Source organism: Petaurus breviceps, unplaced genomic scaffold (assembly GCF_028583685.1).
Source record: "Petaurus breviceps papuanus isolate PSGF00001 unplaced genomic scaffold, PetGlider_PUasm1.0 126, whole genome shotgun sequence".
In the NCBI taxonomy this organism is placed as follows: Eukaryota; Metazoa; Chordata; class Mammalia; order Diprotodontia; family Petauridae; genus Petaurus; species Petaurus breviceps.
The window spans coordinates 80440011-80449391 of NW_027185655.1; the positions used below are offsets into that span (position 1 = coordinate 80440011).

Consider the following 9381-nt stretch of genomic DNA (forward strand, 5'->3'; position numbering starts at 1 on the left):
ATATATATATATAATGTGATATATATATATATATATATATATATATATGCCTTAAACATAATCTCAGTCTTCTGGAATTATATTTGGTCATTGCAATGATCACAGCTCTCAAGCCTTCGAAAACTCTTTTGTTTTTCATTACAATGTTGGCATGTATGCATAAACTATTCTCCTTAATCTTTTTACTTTACACTGAATCAATTTATTAAAGTTTTTCAAGATTTTTATGAAATTATCTATTTTATCATTTCTTGTGAAATGATAATATTACAACATATTAATATATTATAAATTCTTCAGCTATAGAAGGATGGATACAACTGGGTAATAGATGGGTATTCTAACCTGTCCCTTTAATAGACAGTTACTGCAGAATCTTTGCGTATTAACTTATTGTATGAAATAAATATGATTCTTAAAAGACATGAAAATTAGTCAAAACACCAGGAACTGAAATGTCCAAACTTCAACAACTTTCTAAGAATAAGAAAATCACAGTACAGACTCCAACCTGTGAACTAGTTAATTATGGAAATCTTTTTCCATTTCCCTTGATTACAGCCATTCTGTGAGCTCTTATTCCCATGGCAACTTTTTTCTCCTAAAATTAGCATTGCATTGTGGCTCCTTTCCATATTGGCCATTTGGATTCCAACATTTGAAATGAATGTTTTGTCTCTGACAAAAGCAAAAGGATGATCAATTGTGATACCTCTATTAATGGAATGATTTTGTGCCCTTGTAACAACCATTGCAATTACAATTACCCATGAAAGGCTGGAGAATCCAAACTATCTAGTATTGTACTTTGCAAGATTTTATCTGCTAATGTGTATACAGATTAATTGAGACTGCTCCCTTGAAGGACTGCATATTTCTAACATTTAGAGTTGGTTACACTGGATGAGATATTAATCAATCCATCAATAAGTATTTATTAAAAACATATTATCCACCAGATACTGATCTAGGAGTTGGAGATACAGGTATGAAGAAAAACATTTGGGGGCAGAGATTGGGAGGGAATGATCATTTGTATATATTTTCTATATACATAAAAATATAAAGTTAATATGGAAATATTCAAAAATTACTTAAATACAAAGTATTTTGAGAGTAAAGGCAGTAGTAGATGCAAGAACAAGAATATATTTCTATACTTTGGTATGGTGGTAATTTAACTTTATTTAGCTGATAAGAAACCTAATAAATATTTTTGTTTTTGGTTTTCTCATATACATATATAGTTTCCCATTTTGTTTTCAGTTGGTTGGGAGAAGGGGGCAATGGCTTAGCACATTAATAAATTATAAAACCATAACTTAGAAGGACCTTGGGAAATAGTTTGGCACAATGGAAAGGTTTGCAAATTTGAAGTTAGAGGACCCATGTTCAACTCTCAGATCTGCCACTTACTTCTTTAGTGACTTTGGACAAATTGCTTAATCTCTTTGTGGCTTAATTTGCTCTTCTGCAAAATGGGAGTGGTGTGCAATTGGAACAAATGGACTCTAATATTCCTTTCAGTACTGAAGGTATTATTCAATAACTTTGTTTTAAGTACTAATGAGTAATTATTTCTGACCATAATTGGATAAAAACTTTAGATTCATCACACAGAATTGACTTATCTCAAAAGAATCTACATCATTGTAACACCTTTAAGGGCAGATGGTGGTTTTATGTTCCCATTACCTAGAAAAGTGCTTTGCATATAGAAGGTGTTTCAGGGGGGAAAAAGATGAACTGTACAATTAAAGGAAAGGGAAAGAAAATAAAAAGACTTATCTCATTGATCCAGGAGAGTTCTTTTGAGTCTGTGACCTGGAAGCTGAAAGGGAGGATCTGACTGATCTTACAAGCAGGAAAGAACAATTTTGTTTGGTAGATATAAGAGGTATAATAGTGGCAATTAGAATAATACTACCAAACCTGATGATGATGATGATAAATGAAATAATTCCTGATTTGGATACAAGTACAAGTAGGGATGGATTAAAAATCTTCTGGAGCTTAAAGAGTCAGGTCAGGGACTTTGAACCAAATACCACAAATTAGTAAATTAGCTAGACACCTGCATTGCTTTGGATCTTTGATTTTAGATCATATATCATGAAGTTGCTATGTATGGATAGATTTTTAAACCCTGATTCTTGAATTTGAAAGGGAAAAATATAACTTTATTTTCCTTAAACCCTAATTGCAATTTATCATTTGCTTCAATTATTAAAAGTAAATACATGTCCTGAGAAAGGCTCCATAAGGTTTAACAGATTACCAAAGGGGTCCATGACACACATACAAAAAAATAAGAGCATTTATTTTAGATGTTTAGATTTATTTTAGAAATGTGTTTTCCTTCTACTAAAATAAAATTATTATTGTCTAGGATTTACTACTTTCCTCTCCCCACCCTATTTTTCTCATATGGTTTAAGATAGATCTTCATCTATAAGCCAAAAAAGCTAACTTGAGACTTGATTTTTCTCAAAATTTAACTATTTACAATGATTTTGGTCATCTGAAGTTATTTTGACTTGTCTTTCTTGTCAGTTAAGAACATCAAAAGTCCTATCTAAATATAGTTGAGGACATTTAGTCATGAGGTCTCTCCCAGGTCCAAACATGTTTCCTTATAAAGCCATGGAGGATTTGAGAGTTAAGGTTCATTTACCAGATGAATCATCCCTACTTATTAAGATCCTTTCTATGCTTTGGCTAAGTAAACATTCTTTTGTTAACTACTGAATGGCCAATAACTATCTTACTTCATTCCAGCATTAGGCCTAAACTGAAAGGAGATGACTTAAATCACCCTCAGCCCATCTTCTCCATTTCTTCCGACTCTGCATAATTCTTATTCTTCCATAAATTATCCATAAAAAGATTAATACAACATGCTAGTAGCTGCAGTGTGTGTCTTTAAATATCTTAAATCTAACAATGAAATCTTCATTTTTTCAATTATTTCATGATATTTACTTGACGGAGTCCCTACCTAGTCACATGTTAATGAAACCCTTGATGTTTCTTGTATTCAAATCATTAAGGATGTTTATGGCATGAGCTATTTACATCCAACATGTACCTTTATTTTTATAATTTAAACCATGTACACTTTATATTTTCTGAGCAATACTACTTGATATAGCAAAATTCAGACAATATCAATATTAAAAAAGGACACTTGCCTTCATGAGCAGCTTAAGATCATTAAAAATATCTGGTTAGCAATACCGCTACTAGGTCTGTATCCCAAAAGAAATTTAAAAAGAGAAAAAAAGTAGATATATGCGTACAAAAATATTCAGAACAACATCTCTGGCATAAAATAACTAGAAATTTAGGATATGGCTATCAATTGGAGAATGACTGAACAATTTCTGACATGTGATTTTCATGGAATGTGATTGTACTGTAGCAAATGATGAGCAAGATGTTCTTAGAACAACCTGAAAATACTTAAGTGGACTAATTCCAAATGAAATGTATTTGTATTCCAAGTGAAGTATACAAAGCAACCACAATATTGTAAGATGATCAGCTATGAATGACTTAGCTATGCTTAGTAATATTCTAAGTCAACTCTGAAGGGCTTAAGATGAAAAATGTTATCCATACCTAGAGAAAGAAGTGATAGTGTCAGAATAAGGATTGAAGCATGTTTTTCTTTTTACTTTCCTTATTTTTCATGAATTTTTGTTTGTTTGTTTGTTTGTTCACAATTTATTTTACAACATGGGTTATGGACACATTCTGCATGACTGCACATATATAATCTGTACCGAATTACTTGCCTTCTCAATTGGGGGAGAAGAAAGGAGGAAGGGAAAGAAATAGAAATTCAAAGTTTTAAAAACGTATGTTTAAAATTATTTTGGGGGGAAGAGCCAAGATTGTGGAGTAAAAGCAGGAACTTTTTTCAGTTCTCCCCCCAAGCACCTCCAAATATCTACAAAAAATGACTCTAAACAAATTCTTAGAGCTACAGTACCCACAAGATGACAGAGTGAAACAGATCTCCAGCCAAAGACAACCTGGAAGACCAACAAAAAGTGTCAATAACACCAGGCTGGGTGCAGAGCAGAGTCCATGCCAGCAGTGGCATGGCCTGAGCAGGCCACAGTGAACTGAAACACTGGCAGGTGTGGTGGTTCCCAAGACTGCTAAACCTGCCAAAAACAAAGAGAACGTATAAAGTCAGAAGGGAAACTGTTTTACCCGGGTGAGAGAAGAACAGGGTCTGGCCCCAACCCTGGGACATGAGAGGTGGCACTAGCAGCAGCAGCAGCAGCAGCAGTGACTTATTTCAGAAATTGAGGATCACAGATGGTGGGGGAATCAAGTAACTGATGAAAGGCCAGTTGCTGGGTTCACTTTGCTGACAGGGAGGCAGGATTATCTTCCTTTGCCCTTCTTGGAACAGGTTGCAGACTTGAGTGATGTTCCTGGGGTGAAAAGGAACACTGGAATGGCAGACCTTGTGGAGACTGTGGAAAAGCAGTCCTCACTGCCCTGAAGAAGAAACTATTACATTTTGTCACTCACTGACCACAGCACAGGACTTAGAAGAATGGAAGATTTACAGGTGCCTAGAAGTAGCTCTGGCAACAGTTGTACAAAACCCTAAAAACTTAGGAAAGAGAATCCTCCACTCTGGAACTAGAATCCTACCTTGGAAAAGAGCTAAAATATTCAAGTAATTGACTGGGAATATGAGCAAACAGAGTAAAAAGAAATCAGACTATTGACTCCTACTTTGGTGACAAAGAAGATGAAAACATACAGCCAGAGGAAAACAAAGTAAAAACCCCTTCATCAAAACTCTCCAAGAAAAATATGAATTGGTTGCATTCCATGGAGGAGCTGATGAAGGATTTTGAAAATCAAGTAAGAGAATTAGAGGAAAATTGGGAAGAGAAATGAGAGTGATACAAGAAAATCATCAAAAACTAGTCCACATCTTGCTAAAGGAAACAAAATAAAATACTGAAGATAATAACATTTTAAAAATTGACTAACTCAAATGGTGAAAGAGATCCAACAATACAATGAGAAGAAGAAAGCCTTAAAGTAAACAATTTTCCACATGGAAAAGGAGATTCAAAAGATCATTGAGGATTAGAATTCCTTCAAAATTAGAATGGACCAAATGGAAGCTAATGACTTTATGAGAAATCTAGATACTATAAAACAGAACAAAAAGAATGAAAAAAAAATAGAAGGCCATGTGCAATATCTCATTGGAAAAACCATTGACCTGGAAAACAGATTCAGGAGAGATAATTCTTATTTGAACATTTTTTTTTATTGTGTTGCCTGGAATATCTATGTAATTAATGCAAGTATTCATCTAGAATCACATTTTCCCAAAAATTCGGTGGGGCAGCTCAGTCTCTGCAGAAGTATCAGTGAATATAACCAGTGCCTTTTTTTTGTTAAGCTTTACAATCCTTTTGCTTTTAGTGCTATGCACTTATGTGATAATAGATGAAGAAAGAAAAATAATGCAAACTATTAATATATCTTCTCAAAGCACATACACACACATACACAGTTTACAATGGACCCCTCACCCCCAACAGAAACAAGGCAAGCAATGACTTTTAGATACAATTATTATAAAATATAGACTCTGCAATAAAAAGCCAAAGGCACATAAAACATATATTTTAAGTTTAAAAATGATTTAGTTAAATTAATGCTTTGCTTGAGTCATCTTATCAACATGTATTTGATGGTCCAAAAATCTGAGATATAGAATATATAGGGATATATGAACTGCAAAGAAAAAAAAATCCCAGCCCCATAAAGTTATTTAAATACAAAACCATATAAATAGTTTAACACTGAAGACCTAGCTACAATGTAGTGCAGTCCAAACAGATATAATTCTTTTTTTTTTTTAAAGCAATTGGCGTTAAGTAACTTGCTCAAGGTTACATGGCCAGTTATTTCTGGGTGTGGTGCTAAGTATCTGGGCCCAGATTTGATCCCAGGTCATCCCGACACTGGGGCCAGTGCTCTTACTTGCTGAGCCACCTGGCTGCCCCCAAACAGATATAATTCTTAGAAAACTGTCTAAACTGAGAAAAAGGTTTAGATGTTAAATAAGAGGGAGAGAATTAATGCTTCCTTCCCCCCCAGCCCCAACCATGCCACTTCTCTGATAACACTTGTTATCAGAGTACTGCAGAATTCTTTATGATGACAGGCAGGCAATCTTACCAAGTGCCATCCCCAACCAGATTCCCTACATATTGACTAGCAAACTTTTGATCTGCTCATCAACGATGCCTGTAGAAAACTGGTCCTAACTCATTTCCTCTGTTTTGCAAGAAGAACTCTGAGCATATCAAAGAGTAAACAACATAACAGGTAAAAAGCATTTTTAGGAACACTTATTTTTAGAAAACCTGCTGCATTACTCCAAATGTAAGTAGTGAAGCTCTTTGAACATTTCCTTCAACTAGGATTGGTTTTTGCTTGTCAGTACTGTCCACAATGTGTCTGTGGTCCTATAACTTATTTTTATCCATGATGTTAAGAACCTCATCTAAAAGTGAGGGTTCAAGGTCCAGCTGCAAGGAGAGCAGGGAATCTGTGGCCTCAGAGAGGGACACTTCTGAATTTGTCTTCTGCTTGATGAGTTCACATCAAGCAGAACTATCAAATATATCCTCTGTTTGCCAGTCACTATATGGTTCAGAGAGAATAGATAAGTGGATGTCTCTTCCATTACTTTAGTGGGATGCTGTACCATTATTTTTTTTTCCATTGAGCATCCTCATAGTGCACAGTCCTATTCTTCAAGTGGTTGGTATTCTCCTGAGATTTTTCTTCTATGACTGACTCACAACTGAGACTTGGGAGCTATGAGGGCCCAAAGAAATCCTGTTTGGTATTAAATGTCACAGGGGACACTAAGGGCAGCATAAGAGCTTGGGAACCTCTAATGGCAGGAACTGAGATGGCATTTTTGAGTACTGGAGAAGTGTCTCTGAAAACATGGAGTCAGAGGTGTTGTTTCCCCTTAGGAACTCAGTATTACAATGGAGCTGGTCAATACTCATTTTCCAGAGGAGATAATTCAAAAATTATTGGACTACCTTTAAGCCATGATCAAAATAAAATAAAATGAAACAAAACAAGCCTAGATATCCTCTTTCAAGAAATTACCAAGGATAATTGACCCTATATTTTAGAACCAGAGAGTAATATAGAAATTGCAAGAATACACTGATTGCCTCTTGAAAAAGATCCCTAGGAAGTGAAGTCAAGATGGTGCAGTAAAGAAAGGACTTCCTCGCAGCTCTGGTTCCGACCTCCCCTAATTCATGTAAAAATGATGCTAGACGAACTTTGGAACTATAAAATCCACAAAATGACACAGAGAACTAACCTCCAGCTGAGGACAGCCTGGCAGGCCCAGCAGCAAGTGGCCAGCACAGCTTTCTGGAAGCTGACCCCAGCCTCAATCAAGCCAGAGGTCTTAGCCCCAGTATGGCCTGACCAATGCTGGCTGGAGGGACTTAAGATTACCAGCAGATGTGGCAGTTTACAGAATTATCAACTCATAAATGCCAAGGACAAAGTAAGAGGTCAGTGAAAATTTGGAGTGTGATCTGGCCTTTGCCCCCAGGAGGAAAACAACTGAGGCACTGGGGCTGTGCAGCTGCTACCAAGTTGCAGCTTCAGCTCCTGGTCTGCAGACTTAGGGGGACCAAGCACCCAATATGAGAGGTAATTGATTTTCCTTTAGCCTGCTTGGATCTGGATTGGTGTCTAGGGTGGAGGTCGGGGGCTGAGCTACCAGCTTGCCAGAGCCTGTGGAGGCTTCAGAGAGAGGACCCAAATTAAAACTTTGGCAGCTAGAAAAAACACCAGCATTTGGGATAAAGTTTCCCTGTCTGGTACCAGAGTTCTACTGTGGCAAAAAGACCAAAAATCAAGTAATTGAGTGGTAACATGAGCAGGCAAAAGAAGCAAAGAAAACAGAGCAACCCAAATTTACACTCCTATTTTGGGGATGTAAATTATCAAAGCATGGAGCAGTAGAAAGACAGGGACCTCAGAACTCCTGCACCAAAAGCTTCCAAGAAAAAATATGAGCTGGTTACAGGCCATAGAGGAGCTTAAAAGGGATTTTTAAAATAAAATAAGAGAAGTGGAGTAAAAATTGGGAAGAGAAATGAGAACGATGTAAGAAAATTACAAAATGAGAGTCAACAACCTGACTGAAGAAAAAAGTATCTTAAAAATAGACTAACTCAGAAGGCAAAAGAGACCCCAAAAATGAGAAGAAGAATGCCTTAAAAAGCTGAATTTGCCAGATGGAAAAAGAATCTTAAAAACTCACTGAAGAAAATCATTCCTTCAGAATTAGATAGGAGAAAATGGAAGTTAGTGACTTTATGAGAAAACAAGATACTATTAAACAGATCTAAACAAATGAAAAAAAATAGAAGGCAATGTGAAATATCTCATTGTCAAAAGCATTGACCTGGAAAATAGATCCAGGAGAGACAATTTAAAAATTATTGGACTGCCTGAAAGCTATGATCAAAAAAGAACCTAGAAATCATCCTTCAAGAAATTCTCAAGGAAAATTGCCCAGATATTTCAGAACTAGAGAGCAAAATTTATGTTGAAAGAATTCACTGAAAACCTCCTGAAAAAGATCCCAAAAAGAAATCTCCTAGGAATATTATAGCCAGTTTCCATAATTCCCAGACCAAGGAGAGTATATTACAAGCAGCCAAGAAGAAACCATTTCAATGTTGTGGAAACACATTCAGGAAAACTAAGGACCTGACAGCTTCTATACTGAGGGACTGAAGGGCTTCAAATATGATATTCCAGAAGTCAAAGGAGCTGGCTTTAAAACCAAGAATAACTGGAGGGTGGAGCCAAGATGGTGGAACTGAAGCAGTAACTTTTCTAAGCTCCTCCATGAATACCATCAATAAACTTTGAAAAGTGAATCTGAATGGATTTGGGGGAGACAGAGCATTGCAGAATTGAGCCCAGGATAGTGCCCATGTGGGTCTGGGCAGGGGGACTGCAGAGCACATGGGGGCTGCAGCATCTCTGACTAGAGAGCAGACTGCAGCAGAAAGAGAAAGAGCCCCAGCTAGTGGAATCACCCACCCCAAGGGCGATTCACAGCTGTCTCAACAGCATCTCCCCCAGGGATAGGACGATCCACTGAAGCTGGGTAAGAGAGGGCAGAGACAGCATCTTCTCCTGGGGCTATCAGCTCCTAGCCTGGAAGTTTAGAAATTGCTTGCCTAAATTTCCAGAGGCTAGGATGACAAAGGAAACACTGGCTGATCTGATTCCCCCTCCCTGATCTAGAAAACCCAGAGATAAGAGTCCCAG

The 9381-nt window shown here is 36.7% G+C and overlaps 1 pseudogene; it reads right to left on the reverse strand.

The window, feature by feature from the left end:
• Positions 1-6518: 6518 nt before the first annotated feature.
• Positions 6519-7073, reverse strand: LOC138171187 (cdc42 effector protein 3-like; annotated as a pseudogene).
• Between the last annotated feature and the right edge of the window lie 2308 nt (positions 7074-9381).